The sequence below is a fragment of the Myxocyprinus asiaticus genome, chromosome 15 (genome assembly GCF_019703515.2).
Source record: "Myxocyprinus asiaticus isolate MX2 ecotype Aquarium Trade chromosome 15, UBuf_Myxa_2, whole genome shotgun sequence".
Lineage (NCBI taxonomy): Eukaryota > Metazoa > Chordata > Actinopteri > Cypriniformes > Catostomidae > Myxocyprinus > Myxocyprinus asiaticus.
In genome coordinates, this window is record NC_059358.1 from 13,022,661 (window position 1) to 13,048,068 (window position 25,408).

Below are 25,408 nucleotides of genomic sequence, written 5' to 3' on the forward strand. Positions count from 1 at the left end.
AAGCCGCCAGTAAGCTTTGACACCTTAGCTGATCCTAAGAACTCGCACTGAAGTTTGATATGTGTGTAACATGACTTTTGCTGGTGCGCTGTAATAATATAAAAAATGAAATTCAGACTATGAACACATGACAACTAAATATCTAAACAAAAATGAAGGAGAAACAAACAGGAAAAAAGAGACAAACTGTCAGCAGCTGAGAATAACAAAATACTGATCAAGAAGTGAAGAGGGTTGGGGTGTTATTACATTTTGATAAAAAAAAAATTAACAAGACAAATAATTTTTTCCATTGGAGTAATGTGCACTGATGGATGTGCACAATAAGACTAGGGATGTGCATTAACCTTGTGCGACCCCACGTCCACATGTGTGGACATTGTATTTTGGCTTCGCTATATGCAACGCATAATTTAAATAAATTAAAACCGACTGAATACAGTTCACAACACTCTACACTGTCATTTAAGGGTTAAACTTTTTGTGCACCACGTCACATGACACAACAGCATGACGTCAATTTCTGTGAAGCACTCCTATGGGCACAGCACCAACAAAAGTGTCACTTGAAAAGAAACTACGTTTTTTTTTATTTTTTTTATTTAATTGAAACCTGTTTGGTTGTAAAGAGTAGCCTCTCTAGTTTCATTTGATATACAACTTTAAAAAACCCATTCATTTTTTGGGGGTCATCGCGCTGATAAACATGAAGTCCACAATCCGCAACTCAGGCACGCAAAGTATACTTTGGCCTTAAGTCTAAATAGGGAGCAAGGGTGCCTCCTATAGCTTACAGTGCAGCTAAGTGCATTCACTCCAAAAATCCAACCAACATTTCAGTTCCCTGTCTGTCACTCATTCGACATTGTGTCGGTGTAGTGACACTAGGGGTTCAATCTTGAGAGCCCCAATCACCTTTGCTTAAAATAGAAAAGGCCAATGAAAACTGGCAAGTGGAATTTGCATGCCACTCTCCGCCCCAGACATACGGGTATAAAAGGAGATGGCATGCATCACTCATTCAGATTTTTTCTTTGGAGCCGAATGCTTGTGTGTTTGTCCTCTCACCTCTTGCTACGCTGCTGGATTTTTTACAGCGCATAGCAGCGGTCACCCTCACACGGTCGAGTGTGGTACCTTCCCTGGGCGCTTTGGCAGCCTGAGTCTGCGGTTGCTAAAAAAGTATATTCGAAAGAGTATATTTTTTCTAAAAGAGCTCGCGCAAACACTTGCCGTCTTTTTAAAGATGTCCTTCCGCATTTGCGCAACTGGATGTGGCCATTATCTCTCACCTCTGGATACCCATGAAATCTGCCTCAAGTGTCTGGGGCGCCAGCACGCTGAGGCGGCTTTCGTGGAAGGGTTGTGTTCTCATTGCGAGAACATGCCCATGAGAACGTTGCAGTCGTGGCTCACTTCCTTCTTCATGAAGCAAGGAGCCACCGCGGCTGCTCCCCAACCTGGTCCGTCCTGGGCTGACACTCAGCCGGCCGGGTTGGCAAGCACCGTGGGCGATCTGGATGTGGACATGGGAGCGTTTCTGCCGGCTCAGCCCCCGCGGACCTCCCATCTCCCAGCACGCTCGTTCTGTCGGGACGATCTGTCGAGCGATGCAGGTGGTCTGCCTCAGGGCGGTTTAATGTGTCGTTCATGGCTTACGATGAGGATGAGCTTTCGGTTGCGGCATCGGAGGGTGGGATTCTGCTGTCGGAAGCGGACGAATCTTCTGAGCTCCCGCTCATGGGCGGTAGAGCACAGGATGATGCGGACATTGAGATGGCAGCCATGCTTGCCCAGGTGGCTGCGAACATCGGGCTGAAGTGGAACCCTCCACCCTGCCCTGAGCGTTCGCAGCTGGATGATTGGTTTCTGGGCTCGGAGTGTGACTCACGGCTGCGCCCCGCCCTTTCTTCCCGGAAGTGCACAAGGAGCTAATGAAGTCGTGCAAGGCATCTTTTACTGCCCGTACACGCTTCGCGGGCTCGTCCATGACTACCATCGACGGCAGAGCGGCTAAGGGATATGTCGGGCTTCCCCAGGTAGAGCACGCTGTAGCAGTGCATTTATGCCTGCAGGGCGCAGCCACCTGGTGCGACCGACCAAGGCTCCCTTCCAAGGCCTGTAAGTTATCTTCCTCTTTAATGACGAAGGCTTACAAGGCCAGCATGCCATGGCCATCCTGCAGGTCCACTGGGCCAAGGTGCTGAAAGATCTGCACGAGGGTAGGATCGACACAGGGCTGATGCAGGAACTGTGCACTGTGACCGACCTCGCGCGCCCTGGGCCGGACAATGTCCACTCTTGTGGTCCAAGAGCAGCACCTGTGGCTCAACCTTGCGGAGATGTGTGACGCCAAGAAAGTCCACTTTCTTGATGTGGCCATCTCCGAAGGGGGACTTTTAGGTGACACCGTTGAGGATTTTGTCCATCAGTTCTCGACGGTGAAGAAGCCCGAGGCGATTAAACACATCCTGCCGCGGCGCGACACGGCTGCCTTCGGGCCACTGAGGTCCCGCACCCCGTCTGCTTCTCGCCAGAGCCGTTCCCCTATGGTTCCGGCCCCGGCTCCTGTACCATTGGAGCCCGCACGCCGGCCTCAGAGATAAAGATCCTCCCGCAGGAAGTTGCGAATGTTAGAGCACCCTCAATTGAATATGTAAACTTAATAATACTGTATATTGGCAAAGCATTTTTCCTTGAATCCCGGTGAACACACAAAAAAAATCCCTGCATCAAAACCAATAAAGGTGTATGGTCTTGCAGATCAGTGTGTCCTAATCTGCAGGCAGAGCTGTTGTCAGCGCTCTTAGAGCGGTTCATGTTAGAAGCCGCTGGGGTCGGGACAGGTGAGTTTTTCAAGTATGGTTCGGGATTGTAATTTAAGAAAAAATATATAGGCCGTCCGAACTTGTTTCGCGCACATGCTCTCACTTACAGATACAAGTGAACGATGAGTTAGAGGCTGTTCACACGGAACGTGTTTTTGCGTGTGTCTGTTCTGCTTTTCCATTGTTTTCCCATGTAAACACATGCTGGAGGAACGTCCATACCTGCTACACCACGTCTCGCTGTTTCTTTAGTTTCTCATGGAGGACCGGCACATTTTTAGACGCTGTGTCAAATTAATAAGAGCTTCAGGTTTAAAAAATGCATGCCAAGACACCTGCGTTCTGTTTCATTAGTTGCACTGTGTCTAGATTGTTTTATAGTACAGGTGCCACAAAGATTTAACATTCTGAACAAGTTCAGGTTGCAAAGAGGTGACTGTTACAATGTTTAACATTATTCCAGATTGTTCTGCAACAAGCAAATTTTCAGTGGTTGATTAACAGCAATGTTCCCTATCTGTCACTCACTCGATGTTGTGTCGATGTAGTGACACTAGGGGTCACTCATGGGAGCCCGAGACACCTCTGGTCTTTGATAAAAGGCCAATGAAAATTGGCGAGTGGTATTTGCATACAACTCCCCCGGACATACGGGTATAAAAGGAGCTGGTATGCAACCACTCATTCAGATTTTCTCTTCGGAGCTGAATGGTCAATGTTTACTGAGCTGACTGTTCATTCACCTCTGCTGGATCTGATGGCGTATTTCAGCGGCTTCTACCTCTTCTGCACTGGTGCACTGCAGAGAACGCTCCTGGGTGCTTCGGAAGAAAAAAGAGAGTATGTTTTTCTAAAAGTGTATATTTCTCTAAAAGAGCGGCACACACGGAACGTCTTTTTAAAGATGCCTTTCCGTTTGTGTGTTACTCCTGGTTGCGGTCATTACCTCTCAACTTTGGACGGTCACGATCACTGTCTTTCATGTCTGGCCGCGACAGGCAGCATTCATGGATGGTTCATGTTCTCACTGCAAGAACATTATGAAAGCAAGCCACCCCAGCGGCTCCCCGCCTTGGTCCTTCTACCTACGGGTATGATGCCAGTGCGGCTAGCACTGGGGGCGATTTGGGGACCCCAATGGACCACCTCCGCCGGGTACCCCCCACGGACCTCCCATTCCCCAGCATGCTCGTCTGCCCCGATTGGGCTTCCGGATGAGTCCACCGGCTCGTCTCAGGGCGAGTTCGACCACTTGTTCATGGCCCGCAAAGCTGGTGAGCTCTCGAGCGCAACATCGGAGATTGGGCTCATCCAGTCGGACGCAGAAGCCTCAGCTGGGCTCCCCCCCTCAGGGACGGTTGCCCAGTCACAGGCTCATGCAGAAATGACAGACATGCTTTCCCAGGCGGAACCCTCTGCTCTCCCCTGAACCCTCGTGGCTCGATGATTGGTTCCTGGGCTCGTGGCACCACTCAAAGCAGCCACACCCTGCTCCAGTCCCTTTCTTCCCAGAAGTGCACGAGGAGCTGACAAAATCGTGGGAGACACCTTTAACTGCCCGGTCCTGATCTTTCAGCTCCCCCGCCCTCACTACCCTCGATGGCGGGGCAGCCAGGGGCTATTCGGCGATTCCTCCGGTGGATAAAGCGCTCACGATGCACCTATGCCCGCCAACTGGTGTGGATGCCCAAAGCTCCCGTCCAAGGTCTGTAGGTTCACATCATCTCTGACGGCCAAAGCCTACAGTGCCACTGGACAAGCCACCTCCGCCCTGCACGCCATGGCTCTCCTGCAAGTCCACCAAGCCAAGGCACTAAAAGAAATGCACGAGGGTATTTCCACCCCAGATTTTATGCAGGAGCTGTGCTTGGCAACCAACCTCGCTCTCCGGGCGACGAAGGTTACGGCGCGGTCTCTCGGGCGGGTGATGTCCACCTTAGTGGTTCAGGAGCGCCACCTTTGGCTCAACCTTGTCGAGATGGTTGAGGCTGAAAAGGTATGGTTCCTTGCTGCCCCTATCTCCCTGGTTGGCCTATTCGGCGACACCGTCGAGGTCTTTTCCCAACAGTTCTCGACGGTGAAACAGCAGACAGAGGCTATCCAGCACATCATGCCCCGGCACGGCTCAAGATCCCGCACCCCGCCTGCTCGTCGCCAAGGGCGTCCCCCTGCGGTGACTGCACCGGCTCCGCCGCAGCCCGCCCCTTCGGCCCGGCGTCGAGCCCACCGCAGGAAGCAGACACCACCCATCTCATGGCCAGCCACCAAGAACCCACAGAAGGCTTCGAAGCACCCTGAGAAAACGCTGCTACCTTGCACACGGAGATCGCTACCCTCCTACGGAAGGATACGATAGAACCTGTCCCTCCGGCCGAGATGAAGAAGGGGTTTTACAGCCCATACTTCATTGTACCGAAAAAAAAAGGCGGTGGGTTGTGGCCAATCTTGGACCTGCGAGTACTAAACCGGGCTTTACACAGACTCCCGTTCAAGATGCTGACGCAAAAACACATTCTGGCGAGCGTCCAGCATCAAGATTGGTTCACGGCCGTAGACCTGAAGGACACGTACTTCCACGTCTCGATTCTACCTCGACACAGACCCTTCCTGCGGTTTGCATTTGAGGGTCGGGCGTATCAGTACAAGGTCCTCCCTTTCGGTCTGTCCTTGTCCCCTCACTTCTTCAAGAAGGTTGCAGAGGCAGCCTTTGCCCCGTCTAGGGCATTCGCATTCTCAACTATCTCGACGATTGGCTAATCCTAGTTCACTCTCGGGATATGTTGTGTGCACACAGGGACCTGATGCTCTCGCACCTCAGCCGACTAGGGCTTCAGGTCAACTGGGAAAAAAGCAAGCTCCTCCCAGTTCAGAGCATCTCTTTTCTTGGATTGGAGTTGGACTCGTTGACAGAGCGCCTCACGAACGAGCATGCACAGTCGGTGCTGACCTGTTTGAAGGCGTTCAAACAGAAAACAGCAGTTCCACTGAAACTCTTTCAGAGGCTCCTGGGGCATATGGCATCGTCAGCGGTGGCCACTCCACTCGGGTTGATGCATATGAGACCGCTTCAGCACTGGCTTCAGGCTCTAGTCCCGAGATGGGCATGGCGCCGCGGGACACATCGCGTGGTCATCACGCCGATCTATCACCGCCTCTTCAGCCCTTGGACCGTCATCGCGTTTCCATAGGCAGGAGTTCCCCTAGAGCAGGTCTCCAGGTGTGTCATGGTCACGACAGATGCCTCCAAGACAGGCTTGGGTGCTGTTTGCAATGGGCATGCAGCCGCCGGCTTATGGACTGGCCCGCGGCTGCATTGGCACATCAACTGCCTCGAGTTGCTGGCAATTCTGCTCGCCCTGTGGAGGTTCTGGCTGTTGATCCAGGGCAAGCACGTGTTAGTTCGGACAGACAACACGGCAACGGTAGCATATGTCAGCCGTCAAGGCGGTCTGTGCTCCCGTTGTATGTCACAACTCGCCTGCCGTCTCCTCCTCTGGAGTCAGCAGCACCTCAAGTCGCTGCGAGCCACTCACATCCCTGGCAACCTCAACACTGCAGTGGACGCGCTGTCACGGCAGGTTACCCTCAGGGGAGAGTGGAGACTCCACCCTCAGGTGGTCCAGCTGATTTGGAGTCGATTCGGGCAGGCACAGGTTGACCTGTTCACCTTCCAAGAATCCTCCCACTGTCCGCTCTGGTACGCCCTGACTGAGGCATAGATGCGCTGGCACACAGCTGGCCCCCTGGAGTGCGCAAATATGTATTTCCCCCAGTGAGCCTACTTGAACAGACCCTGTGCAAGGTCAGGGAGTATGAGGAGCAGTTCATCCTGGTAGCACCCTACTGGCCTACCCAGACGTGATTTTCTCTGAAAATCCTCGCTACAGCACCCACCCCCCCCCGCCCCAGCGAATTTCCCAGAGGAAGGACCTTCTTTCTCAGGGACAGGGCACTATCTGGCACCCGCGACCAGACCTCTGGAATCTCCATGTCTGGCCCCTAAATGGGACAAGGAAGACCTAAGTGGTCTACCACCCACGGTGGTAGACACGATCACTCAGGCTAGGGCCCCCTCTACAAGGCGCCTGTATGCCTTTAAATGGCATCTGTCCCGACGGGAAGACCCCCAGAGATGCGCAGTCGGATCAGTGCTTTCCTTCCTGCAGGAGAGGTTGGAAGGGCAGCTGTCCCCTTCCAGCTTGAATGTGTACGTTTCCGCCATAGCAGCACACCAAGACACAGTTGACGGTAAGTCCTTAGGGAAGCATGACCTGATCATCAGGTTCCTGAGAGGTGCCAGGAGGCTGAATCCCTCCAGACCGCACCTCGTTCCCTCATGGGACCTCTCTGTAGTTCTTCAGGGTCTACAGAGAGCCCCATTTGAGCCTTTGCAGTCAGCTGAGCTTAAGGCACTCTCCTTGAAGACTGCCCTCCTGACTGCGCTCACTTCCATCAAGAGGGTTAGAGACCTGCAAGTGTTCTCTGTCAGTGAAACGTGCCTGGAGTTCAGTCCGGGCTACTCTCATGTGATCCTGAGACCCTGACCAGGCTATGTTCCCAAGGTTCCCACGACCCCTTTTAGGGATCAGGTGGTGAACCTGCAAGTGCTGTCCCAGGAGGAGGCAGACCCAGCCCTGTCGTTGGGAAACGAAGGAGCGGCCTTGAGGAATGATGCACATGGCAAAATTGATGTGGCCTAATAGGGATGGGAGATCGTGTAATAAGACCCAAACTGATCGGAGAACGACGTGCAAATAGACCTGATCGTGTCGAGATTATCTTTAGGCAGGGAAGCTTGCATGTTTAGAGAATCGAGAGTGATGCCGAGAAATTTGAGAGATGTGGCGGAGCCCGTGGTTTTTCACTTGAGGGGAACACCCAACTTGTGAAAAAGCTCGATAGAATGTCCAAAAATAGGGGTGTGGGCAGTGGGGTGATTGATGTGCAGGAAATCGTCGAGCAGGTATAGTACGAAGGGGAGCTTAAAGTGATTGAGAAGGATCCAGCATGGGCCTTCCGATAGAGAATTAAAATGTGAGGGCTACTTCTGCACCCGAAAGGGAGTAAAATTTTGACTGCCATGTGACACTGGAGAGGGGCCAGTTGGTGGGGTGAATGGGCATAATTTTGAAAACATCTTTATTTGATATCTTTTTTTTTTTGTTTGCCCGAAAAAACCAGCAGAACATGCATGGTCCATGACACGCAGCTCCAGTGGACTGAATTTCGGTATCTGCTGCGAGAACACTTATCTGGCACTGTGATGTCCAGAGGAACGAATCCTACTGCTGACGAGAGCTGCCCTGAATGCAAAAAGGCTTCTTTTTTTAATATAAATATATACATACATTGAGTGGAGCAAAAACGAAAACATTGATAACTTTAAAATAAATAAGGCATTTGGCAGCATAGTTGAATAAATAACAAAAGCATTAGGAGGGAGCTATGACTTACCATCAGAAACAGAAATGACCAGCAGCAAGATGAAATTAATGAGCTTGATTCGGCACAGGTTTTATCCAATGATTGACAAACCTACTTACCTGCTACTAAATGTAATGTCCCCGACCACGCGTATTAAAAGTGAACAGCATCATACTGAAATGCGTTGATACTTAAATTAATATGATATGACTTTAATGGCTGATATGACTGTTATACTCATGAGCTTTGAAATTTGGAATATTGATAAAGCCCCAGTGCTTGAACATCGATTGATTGAAAGGTGGTCAGAACAGAGATGAAAGTGAATGATTTATGAAGACATACGATACCAATTTGTGCACTTTAATGATGCCTGAATGAGTAAAAAACAATTAAATATGCCATGAAATAGGAATTACCCCCTGATGACCTGATCATATAAGGCGCAAAATGCATTACGCTGGTAATGAAATTATCTGATGAATAAGGAATGCAGTGTGGAGCCTACCGCTAGGTGTCAGAGGCGTGCCACAACAGTTGTGCTTCCGATGAGAACGTGGAAGTATGTATAGAGTGAGAAAACACTCCATTTTCCAAAGCTGCATTAATGCGCCCTTGAAGGCGCTCGGGTAGGGAACACCGCTTGAGATGTTGAACCGAACAAAACGAGTTAATTATTTCACTAAGGACCCTTTCACAAGACTTTAGTGAAGGCTATATTAAACTGTGATGCCATGCTCCCTCAGAGTGCCCACATCATGAGCTCTGTCTTAATACCCCGATGGGGAACACTCGGGCATGGAACATGGTGAATGACATGCGAGTGAACCTGACCAAGTTCCCTATCTGTCACTCACTCGACGTTGGTGTCAATGTAGTGACACTAGGGGTCATTCTTGGGAGCCCGAGACACCTCTGGTCTTTGATAAAAGGCCAATGAAAATTGGCGAGTGGTATTTGCATGCAACTCCCCCGAACATACGGGTATAAAAGGAGCTGGTATGCAACCACTCATTCAGATTTTCTCTTCGGAGCCGAACGGTCATGCTCATTGAGCTGAATACTACTGTTCATTCACCTGCTGGATCTGACGGCGCATTTCAGCGGCTTCTCCCTCCTCTGCACTGGTGCACTGCAGAGAATGCCCCTGGGCGCTTCGGCAGAAAAACTAGAGAGTATATTTTCTGAAAGAGCATTTTTCCCCTCTAAAAGAGTATATATTTCTCTAAAAGAGCGCACACACGGAACGTCTTTTTAAAGACGCGTCTTTTTAAAGATGCTTTTCCGATTGTGTGTTATTCCTGGTTGTGCTCGTTATCTCTCGCCTTCTAACGGTCACGATCACTGTCTTTCGTGTCTGGGCACTGCTCACGCGGAGACAGCGTTCGTGGATGGTCATGTTCTCATTGCGAGAATATGTCCATGGCAACGTTGCGGTCGCGGCTCGCCTTCGTAAGGAAGCGAGCCACCCCAGAGGCTCCCGCCTCGGTCCTTTTACCCACGGGTTTGAGGCCAGCGCGGCTAGCACTGGGGGCGATTTGGGGACCCCAATGGGACCGCCTCCGCCGGGTATCCCCCCGCGGACCTCCCATTCCCCAGCACGCTCGTCTGCCCCGATCGGGCTTCCGGGTGAGTCCGCCGGCTCGTCTCACGGTGAGTTCGACCTCTTATTCGGAGCCCGCGAAAGTGATGAGCTCTCGTGCGCAGCATCGGAGAGCGGGCTCGTCCAGTCGGAAGCCTCGGCTGGGCTCCTCCCTTCGGGGTCGATCGCCCAGTCACAGGCTGACGCGGAGATGATGACATGCTTTCCCAGACAGCCGCGAGCGTCGGTTAGAGTGGATTTCACCGCTCTTCCCTGAACCCTCGCAGCTCTGTGATTGGTTCCTGGGCTCGCGGCGCCGCTCAAAGCCACACCCCGCCCGTTCCTTTCTTCCCGGAAGTGCATGAAGAGCTGACAAGGTCACGGGAGGAACCTTTTACTGCCCGGTCCCGATCTTTTCAGCTTCCCTGCTCTCACTACCCTCGATGGTGGGGCGGCCAAGGGTTATTCGGCAATCCCCCGGTGGATAAAGGCGCTCGAGGTGCACCTATGCCCGCAGAGCGCCGCCACCTGGCGTGGGTGCCCAAAGCCCCCGTCCAAGGCCTGTAGGTTTACATCGTCTCTGACGGTCAAAGCCTACGGCGCTGCTGGACAAGCCGCCTCCGCCCTGCACGCCATGGCTCTCCTGCAAGTCTGCCAAGGCGCTAAAGGAACTGCACGAGGGTAGTTCCGCCCCGGGATTGATGCAGGAACTGCGCTCGGCGACCGACCTCGCTCTCCGAGCGACGGAGGTCACGGCGCGGTCTCCCGGGCGGACGATGGCCACACTAGTGGTCCAGGAGCATCACCTTTGGCTCAACCTGGTCGAGATGGGTGAGGCCGACAGGACACGATTCCTTGCTGCCCCCATTTTCCAGGCGGGCCTATTCGGCGACACCATCGAGGACTTTGCCCAGCAGTTCTCGATGGTAGAGCAGTAGATGGATGCTAGCCGGCTTGTCCTGCCCCGGCGTGGCTCAAGATCCCCCCATCTACTCATCGCCGAGGGCGTCCCCCTGCGGTGACTACACCAGCTCCGCCGCAGCCCGCCCCTCCGGCCTGGCCCCGGCGTGGAGCCCACCGCAGGAAGCCGACGCCACCCGTCTCACAGCCGGCACCGAAGAACCCACGGAGGTCTTCGAAGCGCCCCTGAGACGGGCAACCCAGGGACAACGAAACCCGCTGCTCTGGAGCTGGTAAGCAGATCTTCTTTTTGTTACCTTTTGCATTTAATTGCGCTGCATGCCCAAGTGGCTGCAGTACTCAAGAGCTCCGCAAGAGTGGTTTCCTTGTTCCCTGGGTCACATATTCGGTGTGTACGGCTGGCATCACGACCACCGTCCACCACTCCATTTGGCAGGTTGGCGCTCCAGCGGCGGTCTCCCGCCCTGAGCGCCCAGCTGTGGCACAAATCCGCCCCCGATGTGACAGTCTCCACGGGTCATGAGGACAGGCCTCTTCCTCCCCCGTCCCAGGCTGTTCCGGGGGTGGTCACAAGGAGCCAGGTAAGTGCTTCGATGTCCTCGGACTCAGCACGGCCACGATGTGGTGTGGCACCTCAAGCTCCGCCCCGCCGCGAGGCCCCACCCGCCGGTACATCCGATGACGTTGTCCCTTTGGTCCCCCTTGCGCGGAACTCGGACGCATGGCTTGCGCTTTCCAGTCCGTCGCGAGGGCTGGTCCGGACCGTCCGACTCGGCTGCACGATTCACTTCGCTGGGCATCCGCCCAGGTCCAGCGGTGTCCACTTCACCTTGGTGAAAGATGGAAATGCTGCTACCTTGCGCGGAGATCGCTACCCTCCTACGGAAGGACGCGATAGAACCTGTCCCTCCAGCCGAGATGAAGAAGGGGTTTTACAGCCCCTACTTCATTGTACCAAAAAAAGGCGGTGGGTTGCGGCCAATCTTGGACCTGCGAGTACTGAACCGGGCCTTACACAGACTCCCGTTCAAGATGCTGACGCAAAGACGCATTCTAGCGAGCGTCCGGCATCAAGATTGGTTCACGGCGGTAGACCCGAAGGATGCGTACTTTCACGTCTCGATCCTTCCTCGACACAGACCCTTCCTGCGGTTTGCGTTCGAGGGTCAGGCGTATCGGTACAAGTCCTCCCTTTCGGCCTGTCCCTGTCTCCTCGCATCTTTACGAAGATCGCAGAGGCTGCCCTTGCCCCGTTAAGGGAGGTGGGCATTCGCATGCTCAACTATCTCGACGACTGGCTAATCCTAGCTCACTCTCGAGACGGGTTATGCGCACACAGGGACATGGTGCTCTCACACCTCAGCCGACTAGGGATTCGGGTCAGCTGGGAAAAGAGCAAGCTCCTCCCGGTTCAGAGCATCTCTTTTCTCGGTTTGGAGTTGGACTCCCCTAGGGCATATGGCATCCTCAGCGGTGGCCACCCCCCTTGGGTTTATGCATATGAAACTGCTTCAGCACTGGCTTCAGACTCGAGTCCCGAGATGGGCATGGCATCGTGGGACACATCGCGTGGTCATCATGCCGGTCTGTCACCATCTTTTCAGCACTTGGACCGACCTCTCATTTCTACGGGCAGGTGTTCCCCTAGAACAGGTCTCCTTGACGGCGCACCTTACGAACGAGCGCGCCCAGTCGGTGCTGGCCTGTTTGAAGGCATTCAAACAGAAAACAGCGGTTCCACTGAAACATTTTCAGATGCTCTTGGGGCATATGGCGTCCTCGGCGGTGGCCACCCCGCTCGGGTTGATGCATATGAGGCCGCTTCAGCACTGGCTCCAGACTCGAGTCCCGAGACAGGCATGGCGCCTCGGGACACACCGCGTGGCCATTACGTCGGTCTGTCACCGTCTTTTCAGCCCTTTGACCGACCTCTCGTTTCCACGAGCAGGTGTTCCACTAGAACTGGTCTCCAGGCGCGTCGTGGTCACGACAGACGCCTCCAAAATGGGCTGGGGCGCTGTTGGCAACGGGCACGCAGCCGCCGGCCTCTAGACGGGTCCGCAGCTGCGTTGGCACATCAACTGCCTCGAGTTACTGGCAATTCTGCTCGCCCTGCGGAGGTTCCGGCCGTTGATCCAGGGCAAGCACGTTCTAGTTCGGACAGACAGCACGGCAGCGGTAGCATATGTCAACCGCCAAGGCGGTCTGCTCTCCCGTTGTATGTCATAACTCGCCCGCCGTCTCCTCCAATGGAGTTAGCAGCACCAAGTCGCTGCAAGCCACTCACATCCCGGGCAACCTCAACACTTCGGCGGACGCGCCGTAACAACAGGTTACCCTCAAGGGAGAGTGGAGACTCCACCTTCAGGTGGTCCAGCTGATTTGGAGTTGATTCAGTCAGGCACAGGTGCACCTGTTCGCCTCCCAAGAATCCTCCCACTGCCCGCTCTGGTACGCCCTCACCGAGGCCTTCCTCGGCATAGACGCGCTGGCACACAGCTGGTCCCCTGGCATTCGCAAATATGCGTTTTCCCCAGTAAGCCTGCTCGCACAGACCCTGTGCAAGGTCAGGGAGGATGAGGAGAAGGTCGTCCTGGTAAGCACCCTACTGGCCCGCCTAGACGTGGTGCTCAGACCTCACGCTCCTCGTGACAGCTCCCCCCGGGCAAATTCCCCTGAGAAAGGCCCTTCTTTCTCAGGGAAATGGCACCATCCGGCACCCGCGCCCAGACCTCTGGAATCTCCATGTCTGGCCCCTGGACGGGACACGGAAGACCTAAGCTGTCTCCCACCTGCTGTGGTAGACACGTTCACTCAGGCTAGGGCTCCCTCTACGAGGCGCCTGTATGCCTTTAAGTGGTGTCTGTTCGCTAAGTGGTGTTCTTCCCATCAGGAAGACCCCCAGAGGTGTGCAGTCAGATCAGTGCTTTCCTTCCTGCAAGAGAGGTTGGAAGGGAGGCTGTCCCCTTCCACCTTGAAGGTGTACGTTGCTGCCATAGCAGCACACCATGACACAGTTGACGGTAAGTCCTTAGGGAAGCATGATCTGATCATCAGGTTCCTAAGAGGCGCCAGGAGGCTGAATCCCTCCAGGCTACGCCTTGTTCCCTCATCGGACCTCTGTAGTTTTTCAGGGTCTACAGAGAGCCCCCTTTGAGTTTTGCAGTCAGCCGGGCTTAAGGCACTCTCCTTGAAGACTGCCCTCCTGACTGAGCTCACTTCCATCAAGAGGGTAGGTGACCTGCAAGCGTTCTCTGTCAGCGAAACGTGCCTGGAGTTCGGTCCGGGCTATTCTCATGTGATCCTGAGACCCCCGACTGGGCTATGTGCCCAAGGTTCCCACCACTCCTTTTAGGGACCAGGTGGTGAACCTGCAAGCGCTGCCCCAGGAGGAGGCAGACCTAGCCCTGTCGTTGCTGTGTCCGGTGCGCGCTTTACGCATCTATTTGGATCGCACGCAGAGCTTTAGAATCTCTGAGCAGCTCTTTGTCTGCTTTGGTGCACAGCGGAAAGGAAGCGCTGTCTCCAAGCAGAGGATCACCCACTGGCTCATTGATGTCATAACTATGGCATGTCTTGCCCAAAACATGCCGCCCCCGGTAGGGCTACTAGCCCATTCTACCCGTGGTGTAGCGGCTTCTTGGGCCCTGGCCAGAGGTGCCTCTCTAACAGCCATTGCAGAGCAGCAGGCTGGGCAACACCTTTGCAAGGTTCTACAACCTCCGGGTGGAACCGGTTTGGTCCCAGGTAGTGGCACGCAACACAAGCGGATAAGCCCGGGATAGCCGGCCGGGTGTATCGCTTGCACATAGCGCCTTCCACCTCCTTTTGAGCTGGAGACGTGCGCTGTTAATTCCCAGTAGTGTTCACAAAAGTTGTTCCCTGGTTGACTTCGTCCGAGCCCTGTGGCAGTCGAGTTTTCGGAGAGACTCGCTGCCGGCCCAGTACACGCGCTAACTAAGAGCCCGGTTCTGGGGTAGGTGCTCCGCATGTGGCGGTTCCCTGTAAGGCTAACCCCATGTGATCTATATCTTCCGCTAGTTCGTTTCCCTACTGGCAAACTGCGTCTTCCTTGGGCAGAGCCCCTCAGTCTCCATGTTGTAGTAACTCCTCCCCCATTGGGTAGGATCTACCTTGAAGGCTCTCCACATGGTTGGAAAGACCATGTGATGTATTTTTCCACTTAAATATCCCCCCCTCCCTTGGGGCGAGGTGTGGTCTCCGCGGTGTCCTCCCCTTGGGAGGGACACCCCCCGACTAGACCTGGCGGCCCAGTCGGATAATCCCCCTTCTTTTTTAGGGAGTGGAAAAAGAGAAAGGGAAAGAGGCCACGACTGGGTTAAGCCTGTCTCTATCTCTGGGTAGTCGACTTGTCCCCAAAAAGGGCCGTTCGACACTCATAACTGTGTTGGGGGTGGTTACGTGTCGACCTGGTGTGCTGGCTATGAGGCACACAGCAAGTCTGCCCACCACACACCGCCAGTTCACGTAACACAGTTCAGCCTTGTGGCGTTTTGTATAGGGACCCCTAGTGTCACTACATCGACACCAACGTCGAGTGAGTGACAGATAGGGAACGTCATGGTTACTGGTGTAACCTCCGTTCCCTGATGGAGGGAACGAGACGTTGGTCCCTCCTGCCACAACGCTGAACTACCCGCTGAAATGGCCGGACCTTATATCGGCTCCTCAGCGTAAAACCTGAATGAGTGGTTGCATACCAGCTCCTTTTATACCCGTATGTTCGGGGGAGTGGCATGCAAATACCACTCGCCAATTTTCATTGGCCTTTTATCAAAGACCAGAGGTGTCTCGGGCTCCCAAGAGTGACCCCTAGTGTCACTACATCGACACCAACGTCTCGTTCCCTCCATCAGGGAATGGAGGTTACACCAGTAACCATGACGTTACCCTCATGTGATCACGCTGTGAACGTGTGGTTGTCTGCCATTACTATGAGAGAAAATGTGCTGTTGACATGAAATATTGCCTTTTGATATTGATGCAGATGTTATGATGAACAGACAGCATATGCAACAGAAGGCCTAGACCCATGACTAAATCTGAATGCATTTGATGGATATGATAAGAACTTAGCTTATTTCTGATGGAAATCAGCTGCTGCCTGAGCCGATGATTTTGACAGACTTGGCGAGGAGCGCACTCCTTCCACGCCGGGTTGTGCATTCCGATTGAGGATGCGGTGGCTCGACTGAGGGAGATCTCCTAATTGAATGAGATATGGATGAAGATCCGGGTTTGCTGATTGTTTACTCCCCATGGGTTTGATGCGGGCAGAAGTTGAGATGAAGATACGGTGTCATTGGGAAGGCGGGCTTCCAGAGATGTTCTGTGCACTGGTTCATCTGTGGCCTAGAGAGGTCAGAACATGTCTATTATGATTCCAAGAGGGCGCAATCCCACTGAGAATCCGGAAATTTTCAGACATGTGTTGCGTGAGGACTGCTGATCCTGAATAAGAGTTAAGGAGCAGTAAATAAGTCTGTGTCCATAGCTGGATGTTAGCTAGTCAGAGAGCAAAATGGACGTCAGACAGTGCTATAGAATGATGTTGCCGTGTTAGCACACTGAAACGCAATGTGATAGATTGTGAGCAGACTTATAAGGCATTGGCTTAAATGTGATTGGCTAGGAGTTACCTAGCTAATGGTGCGATGATGTACAGCTGCTAGTCTTCCTGCTAGAACTACGCTGTGCTTACATTGATGGAAGTGAGACAATTAAAAGGTTCTAAGGATAAGCAAAGGTAAATTCTCCCCTTCTCCCCCCATTGTTCCCAGCACGCGTGTTGTGTGTGGTTTGGTCTGTTAGGGCTCTTCTCTATGCGACTGTGTCTGGCTGCACAGTTTGGCTAAAGTCCACGCTGCTCCTTCAGAGGAAGGTATGGTGTCCACCCACACAGGTGCAGGCCTGCCCACTAATCCTGTGCTCAGCGGTCAGCCTCAGACATGATAAGGGTCAAACTGAGACTTGGCCCAGCCGTGCAGATCTGTGTCATGGAGACCCGGGGAAGTATGCTGGCCTCCCATCTTTCTGCCATGTTCAAAAGCACCAGCCCACATGAGGTTGGAGACAGACTGTGTTTTTATGCCAGCTGTGCATGTGCATCAACATTTGAAAAGCACATACAAGCAGAAATGAATGATAAAGGAATAACTGAAAGAGTCTGTCTTGGTAACAGAACTAAAATGCAAAGAGATAAGAATTATACTAACATAAATGTTATATAATAAAAAAGCTCTCGTCATAAAAATATCTGCTTTTTATAAAGCTCTTAATATAACTTTTATTATTTTCTGTTTACCCTATGCATACATATTTGGTAACGTATCTTGTCAAGGCCCACACATAATCTGCATCATAAACTCTTCTGTCACTATGTCTGTCTCCAACAACGCCAATCCACTCCTTGTTATATATTCAATAATCCTTTGGTCTAGCACTTTTGTTTTTGTGAAGATTTATTTATTTTTTTATTTTTTGTGAAGAAGTGAAAATTGTTTAGACCTCACTCATGTCTGTTACTCCTAACTTTTAGCTTATATTAAAGTGAAATTTTTGACACATATTTAACATTTTAGGTGTCTAAGATGTACCTGTTATGGTAAATATTGCTTATTAGTCACCCTTGGATCATTTAAACTGATTTTACAATAAATAAATAAATAATAATAATTAAAAATAATAATAATAATAATGCACCAAAAACTGCAAACAGCTTGTGGTTATAAGTGGAGTGAAATACATCTCAAAATGTGCAGGGCATGAAAGACGAGTCTCATCAGAATTGAATGGCCCGTGTTTACACAGACTCAGAGCTGTTAATTCTCTATAAATCTATGCAGCTTTTGGAGCTGGTTCCAAGCACACAAGTTGGCAAGCTCTCCTGAGCTTATAGTCTGCTATGGCACTGAACCAGACCCCCCCCCCCCCCCCCACTTTTCTTTTACAAACAACAGACTCTGCGAACATGATTTGGTACACATTGCTCTACAGGTCTCTAAAGGCAGTTATCCATAAGTTTAGAGTCAACCTGAGTGAGATAATAAGGGTTGTATGCCAACATGCTTCAGTCAGGAACCGAGAAGCGAGGAATAAGTGATCAAGATGGGTGTGAACCTCTTACAGTCTGGTACTTTTTGACTTGAAATGGATGTGTTGGAAAGGGATGGCAAGACTGAAAGGAGAATACAGTAAGAGAAAAGAAAGTCAGATACTACGTACAGCATTTAAAGTTAGACGTTTTATGAAATATATACAGTATACTTTTCTTATGCTGTACATGGGTGTTTTTTTCAAGTTTGGCAATTTCATGTGCCAGTGAACGTGTCAAGGTTCCGATGAGTTCGTCACTCTATTCTGTTTGTTTCGTTATTTCTCTCCCTCATGTGTCTCTGGCGCTGTCGGCATGCGTGATCAGTGTTTCCATGGGAACACTGATTGTTCCCATGGGAACGCTGATCACGCCACTATTTAGCGTGTTAGCAGCACCTGTCTCTCCACTAATTCACTGCCCATTTAAGCCCTTTGTTGCGTCATGTTCTTTGCTAGATTATTGTTTGGTGTTGAAGTAACTCACCTCGCTGTCTTGGCCTAGTTGGTCCTATCTCATATATCTTTTTTGGTTGCCCCTCTCAGCCCATGTGTCAGGAGTGTGGTTGCCTTCCAGGATCTGCAGAAGTTATAATTTATTGTTAATAAATCCTTTGAACTTTTCCTTTGCTCTTGGGTCTCTTTGTCTCACCTTTGTGACAGAACAATCCAGCCAGGATGGACCCAGCAGAGGAATCTACTCTTCACTCCACCCTGTCTTAGCAGGTAGCCTTACTGGAACATCAGCAGGATCAGATCTTCGCTTCTAACCGGGCTCTGGAGATTATGGCATTGCAGCCCACTGTGCTCACCTCTATTGTTCAACAAATCCGTCAGCCTTCCGATTCCGGTTCCACCCAGGAAGCGCCCTCACTGACTCCAGCGGTTCCCCATGTTTCTGAACACTCAAGGGCTTGCATCAACCCTCCAGCCCCGTTCTCAGGTGAGGCAGGGTCCAGCAGCACTTTCCTTTCACAATGTTTCTTGTTCTTCACGTTGCAGCCCTCTGCTTTCCCATCGGAGACAATGAAGGTGGCATGCTGAAGACTTAAAATGTATGTATTTTTCCCATTGTGAAGTCACGGAGCCACACCAGTTAAATTTACCAAGAAAAAGTACATTTATTAATTCTGTTAGTTATCAGACATAGGAGAGAAAGTTAAATTTTAATTATAATGATGTTATGCGATTGTCTTTGTTGTCTTTCCCATCTCAAATCAAAATCAAAATCAAATCACTTTTATTGTCACACAGCCATATACAAAAGTGCAATGGTGTGTGAAATTCTTGGGTGCAGTTCTGATCAACATAGCAGTCGTGACAGTGATGAGACATATACCAATTTACAATAACATCAAATTAACACAACACAATTTAAAGTCTAATATACACATAATTACACACAAAACAATATCCAAATAATAACATACACTGTACAGTACACAATACACACAATATAGATACACATTATTCAATAAAAAAAGTATATATGGTATATATAGAATGTACAGTAGGTTGTATTGTACTGTATTGACACTCAGGCTGTTGGTTGATAGTAAGTTGTTAAGAGAGAATATAATATAATAATAATATGATTATGACAGTCCAGTGTGAGATATAAGAGTAAGAGTAATAATGTGCAGTGCTGATTTATTTTGATCGTGGGAGATCAAGAGTTCAAAAGTCTGATTGCTTGGGGGAAGAAGCTATCATGGAGTCGGCTGGTGCGGGTCCTGATGCTGCGATATCACCTGCCTGACGGTAGCAGTGAGAACAGCCCATGGCTCGGGTGGCTGGAGTCTCTGATGATCCTCCGAGCTTTTTTCACACACCGCCTGGTATATATGTCTTGGAGGGAGGGAAGCTCACCTCCGATGATGTGTCTGGCAGTTCGCACCACCCTTTGCAGTGCTTTGCGGTTGTGGGATGTGCTATTGCCGTACCAGGTGGAGATGCAGCCAGTCAGGATGCTCTCTACAGTGCAGGTGTAGAACTGTGTGAGGATGTGGCGGTTCATTCCAAACTTCCTCAGCTGTCTCAGAAAGAAGAGGCACTGATGAACCTTCTTCACAACGACTTCAGTGTGGATGGACCATGTGAGTTCCTCAGTGATGTGGACACCCAGGAACTTTTAGCTGCTGACTCTCTCCACTGGTGCTCCATTGATGGTGATGGGACTGTGTTCTCTGTCTCTTCTCCTGAAGTCCACCACAAGCTCCTTTGTCTTACTGACATTGAGGGAGAGGTTGTGCTCCTGACACCAGTGTGTCAGAGTGTGCACCTCCTCTCTGTAGGCTGTTTCATCATTGTCAGTGATCAGACCTACCACCGTCGTGTCATCAGCAAACTTGATAGCATTGGAGCTATGTGTTGCCACACAGTCATGTATGTACAAGGAATACAAGAGTGGGCTGAGAACACAGCCCTGTGGGGCTCCAGTGTTGAGGGTCAGTGATGAGGAGATGTTGCTGCCTATTCTAACCACCTGGCGTCTGCTTGACAGGAAGTCCAGGATCCAGCTGTACAGCGAGCTGTTTAAGCCCAGAGCCCGGAGTTTCTCATCTAGCTTGGAGGGCACTATGGTGTTGAATGCTGAGCTGTAGTCTACAAACAGCATTCTCACATAAGTGTTCTTTTTTCCAGATGGGAGAGAGTAGTGTGTATTGTAGATGCAATGGCATCATCAGTGGAGCGGTTGTTGTGGTAAGCAAACTGCAATGGGTCTAGAGAGAGAGGCAGCACAGAGCAGATGTAATCTCTGATTAGTCTCTCAATGCATTTGCTGATGATGGGGGTCAGAGCAACAGGACACCAGTCATTTAAGAAAGTGATTTTTGATTGCTTTGGAACAGGCACAATGGTGGATGTTTTAAAGCATGTGGGGACTACAGACAAAGAGAGGGAAAGGTTGAAAATGTCCGTAAAAACACCAGCCAGCTGGTTCGTGCACGCACTGATGACGTGGCCCGGAATGCCGTCTGGGCCCGCAGCTTTGCAGATATTCCACTACAGAGACGGAGAGTGAACTAACCTCTGTAGCTTTGGCCGTGAGAGCTCTCTCCGTGAGGGTGGTGTTATTTCCCTCAAAACGAGCATAAAAATATTTAGCTCATCCGGGAGAGAGGCAGCGGTGTTCATGGTGGAGTTTTTATTCCCTTTAAAGTCCGTGATGATGTTAATTCCCTGCCACATGCTTCTAGAGTTGGTGGTGTTAATCTGTCCTTCAATCTTGTTCCTGTACTGGCTTTTTGCTGTTCTGATAGTTTTTCAGAGGGCATAACTGGCTTGTTTATGCTCCTCTGCATTCCCGGAATTGAAAGCGGAGGTCCGCACATTAAGTGCCATACGAACATCGCTATTTATCCATGGCTTCTGGTTCGGATAGATCCGTGTTGTTCTGGTCGGAACAACGTCCTCTACGCACTTTCTGATGAAACACATTACGCTATCAGCGTAAAGCTCGATGTCGTCATCAGAGGCGGACCGGAACATCTCCCAGTCCGTGCGATCAAAACAGTCCTGTAGCGTAGAGTCTGATTGGTCCGACCAGCACTGGATCGTTCTGAGGGTGGGTGCTTCCTGTTTCAGTTTCTGCCTGTAAGCGGGCAGAAGCAGAATGGTAGAGTGGTCCGATTTGCCAAATGGTGGGCGGGGGAGGGATTTGTAGCCATCTCGGAAGGGAGAGTAGCAATGGTCCAAAACCCGGTCCCCTCATGTGTTGAAACTAATGTGCTGGTGGTATTTTGGTGCGACTGATTTGAAACTGGCTTTTTTAAAGTCCCCGGTCACAATGAACGCGACCTCAGGGTGCGCGGTTTCCTGCATGCTTATAATCCCATACAGTTCCTTGAGTGCCCGGTGTGTGTCGGCTTGTGGCGGGATGTACACAGCAGTGATAATGACCACTGTGAATTCCCCAAAAAAAGGAATTAACCGACTGGGGCCACCAGGTCTAGTCGGGGGGGGGTGTCACTACCAAGGGGAAGACACCGCGGAGACCACAACCCGCCCAGAGGGGGGGGGATTTTGAGTGGAGATACATCATATGGTCTTGCCGAGCTTTGTCAGAAGTATGTCATGTGGAAAAGTCCCATGGTAGGTCCTACCCTATGGGGGAGGAGTTTCTACAAGCATGGTGACTGGGGCAGAGGGGCCTCTGCCCAAGGAAGACGCAGTTTACCATCAGGGAAACGAATCAGTGGAAGATATACGTCGCATGGGGTTACCTACGGGGAACCACTACATGCGGAGCACCTACCCCAGTACAGGACATAGTAGCACATGTACTGAGCCGGCAGCGAGTTTCTCCGCAAACTCGTCTGCCACAGGGCTCGGAGGAAATCATCCAGGGAACACAGTTTGTGAACACTACTGGGAGTCGACAGCGCACGTCTTCAGCTCAGGGGAGGTGAAAGGCGCTATGCGCAAGCGATACACCCAGCCAGCTGTCCCGGACTTACCTGCTTGTGCGTGCCACTACGCAGGACGAAACTTGTTCCACCCGGAGATTGTAGAACCTCGCAAAGGTGTTGGGTGTTGCCCAGCATGCTGCTCTGCAAATGTCTGTTAGAGAGGCGCCACTGGTCAAGGCCCAGGAGGCCGCTACACCCCATGGTAGAATGGGCTCTTAGCCCTGCCAGGGGCGGCACATCCTGGGCGTGATGTGCCATTGTTATTGCGTCAATGAGCCAGTGGGTGATCCTCTGCTTGGAGACAGCGCTTCCTTTCCGCTGTCCACCAAAGCAGACAAAGAGCTGCTCAGAGACTCTAAAGCTCTGCGTGCGATCCAAATAGATGCGTAAAGCGCACACTGGACACAGCAACGTCAGGGCTGGGTCTGCTTCCTCCTGGGGCAGTGCTTGCAGGTTCACCACTTTGTCCTTAAAAGGGGTCGTGGGAACCTTGGGCACATAGCCCGGTCGGGGTCTCAGGATCACGTGAGAGTAGCCCGGACCGAACTCCAGGCATGTTTCACTGACAGAGAACCCTTGTAGATCTCCTACCCTCTTGATGGAAGTGAGTGCAGTCAGGAGGGCAGTCTTCAAAGAGAGTTCCTTAAGCTCAGCTGATTACAGGGGTTCAAAGGGGGCTCTCCGTAGACCCTGAAGAACTACAGAGAGGTCCCATAAGGGAACAAGGCGCGGTCTGAAGGGATTCAACCTCCTGGTGCCTCTCAGGAACCAGATGATCAGGTCGTGCTTCCCTAAGGACTTACCGTCCACTGTGTCGTGGTGTGCCGCTATAGTGGCTACATACACCTTCAAGGTGGAAGGGGACAGCCGCCCTTCCAACCTCTCCTGCAGGTAGGAAAGCACTGATCGGACTGCGCATCTCTGGGGGTCTTCGCGTCGGCAAGAACACAACTTAGCGAACAGACGCCACTTTAAGGCATGGGCCAGATGATTTATTGAAGCTGCTAATACTGCAGGAGGAAGTCTGGAGAAAAAGAATACTGAAAATGAGGTGGGCTTTTATCCAATTGGTTCTCCCGCTCTCATTACTGCTGGTAATCATTACCGATTTGCCATTTCTAATGTGGATTCAGATTTCTCTGGATAAGTTGATTTCAGTCTTATACCACCAATTGAATTTATGATTTTCCAGACTGTCATCCAGGAGTTCAATACCCATGTTTAAATTGTTCTGAGGGTCTAAATTTAAATCCAGCATCTAACCACTGATTTATTGATTTGAAGAGTAAATATTACAAACTTGATGGCAAAGTTAGAGTTACCTATAGGACTGGTTACTCCCCCAAATTTTCCAGAGAGTACACTCACTTTAAATAAAGGTTAGTGGGTGCTACAAAGAAGGATTGGGACTAGTCTTTTTCTAGTACTACTATTTTGAGATTAATCTATGAAAGTATCACTTTAGAGGCATAACGTTTCTGCACTGTGACGTTTGGCTCTGGTATTTAACTGAATAATTTGTCAGGAAATGCTGATAAGTATAAGAGAGTAATAACTGGGGGAAAAGGACGTAGTGTATTTTACTGATCAATTATTTCAAAACACAAGAAAAGAGATTTGTTTGAATTTCCATTGTGCCTCTTTACTACTTTATTCTGTTTAAGCATTTACTTTTCTGTTAGTTTAAAAAGGTGATTTATGTTGTTTCATTAGATATAATGGAAGTTCCTTCTCCTGAGAAAGAGTAAGGAAAGGGAGAATGTAATCATAAGAGAGTTATTTGACTTAAAAAAAGAGAGGATAAGATAGGTGTTGTAAATTTAAAGCTCTGCTTGAAACAGAAACACAAGAGCAGATTTTGAAGTGTGCTAAAGGCACATCTCTAAATTGTTTTATTTTCTTTTTGATTTGATTTGATTTTATATGGAAAATGATGTGACTTGACAATAATGTTAGATACAGTGATTTGAAGGAGAGGTTCAAACAGCTTTCCTCATCATGATTAAAGATTGGATATATTCAGAGGGCAATTTGAAGTTAAGTGTTTATACTAAAGATAAGAGATTCAGTTGAATGTTCATCTGAAAGAATAAATGTAGTTTCAAAACAATCTAGAGACTATAATTGAATTAAGGTGATGTTTTAAATTAAGCTTCCTAGAAGCTTGAAAGAGGATACCCTTTATTTTGTTTTGTTCTGATGTTAGTCCCCACCATGATGCATGGTCTTTTGTGACATTTGCTAAAGGAGCAGAAATACAACCTGAATGGAAATTAATGATCTGTAAATTAGTTCAATTTTAGCATTCTTACTTTTACATTTTAAGTCTCATCACTGTCACGACTGCTACTGTATGTTGATCGGAACTGCACCCAAGAATTTCACACACCATTGCACTTGTGTATATGGCTGTGTGACAATAAAAGTGATTTGATTTTTGATTTGATTACTTTTAATTTTGACAATTTTAATAGTTTGTTGAATTTTGAATAATTCTTTGTGAATTTAACCATGTTTTGAACTGTCTCCATATTTAAGCAGTTGTAGATGGTTCCACTGGCTGTGATGGTTCTCATGTGATACTCCCTGATACAAAAAGAAAATATCTGTTTACTGATACCAAATTACACTGTGTAACAATTTACAGAAAAACGGGAAAACGGGCAAATTTTTGTCTTTTCATTCACATAAATTCAGAAAAAAAACAACATATTAATCCAAATTAACATGTATTTATACTAAAGTAATATTCAAATCCGTGCTGCTCCATAATGGTAACAAGTACCCGTCTCTTCCCCTGGCTCACTCGGTGCACCTCAAAGAGGATTACAACAGCATCAAGACCTTGTTGGACACCTTAAAGTATGATGAGTACGGCTGGGAGGTCATAGGAGACTTCAAAATGGTGGCATTCCTGTTGGGTCTCCATGGTGGTATTACCAAGTATCCCTGCTATCTTTGCCTTTGGGACAGCAGGGACACCAAGGCGCACTACCACAGGCGGGACAGGCCACAGCAGACCGAGTTCACTGTGGGGAGGAAAAATGTGCCACCACTGCACATCAAATTGGGCTTTATAAAACAATTTGTCAGAGCTCTAGATAAGGAGTCGGCAGCCTTCAAGTACC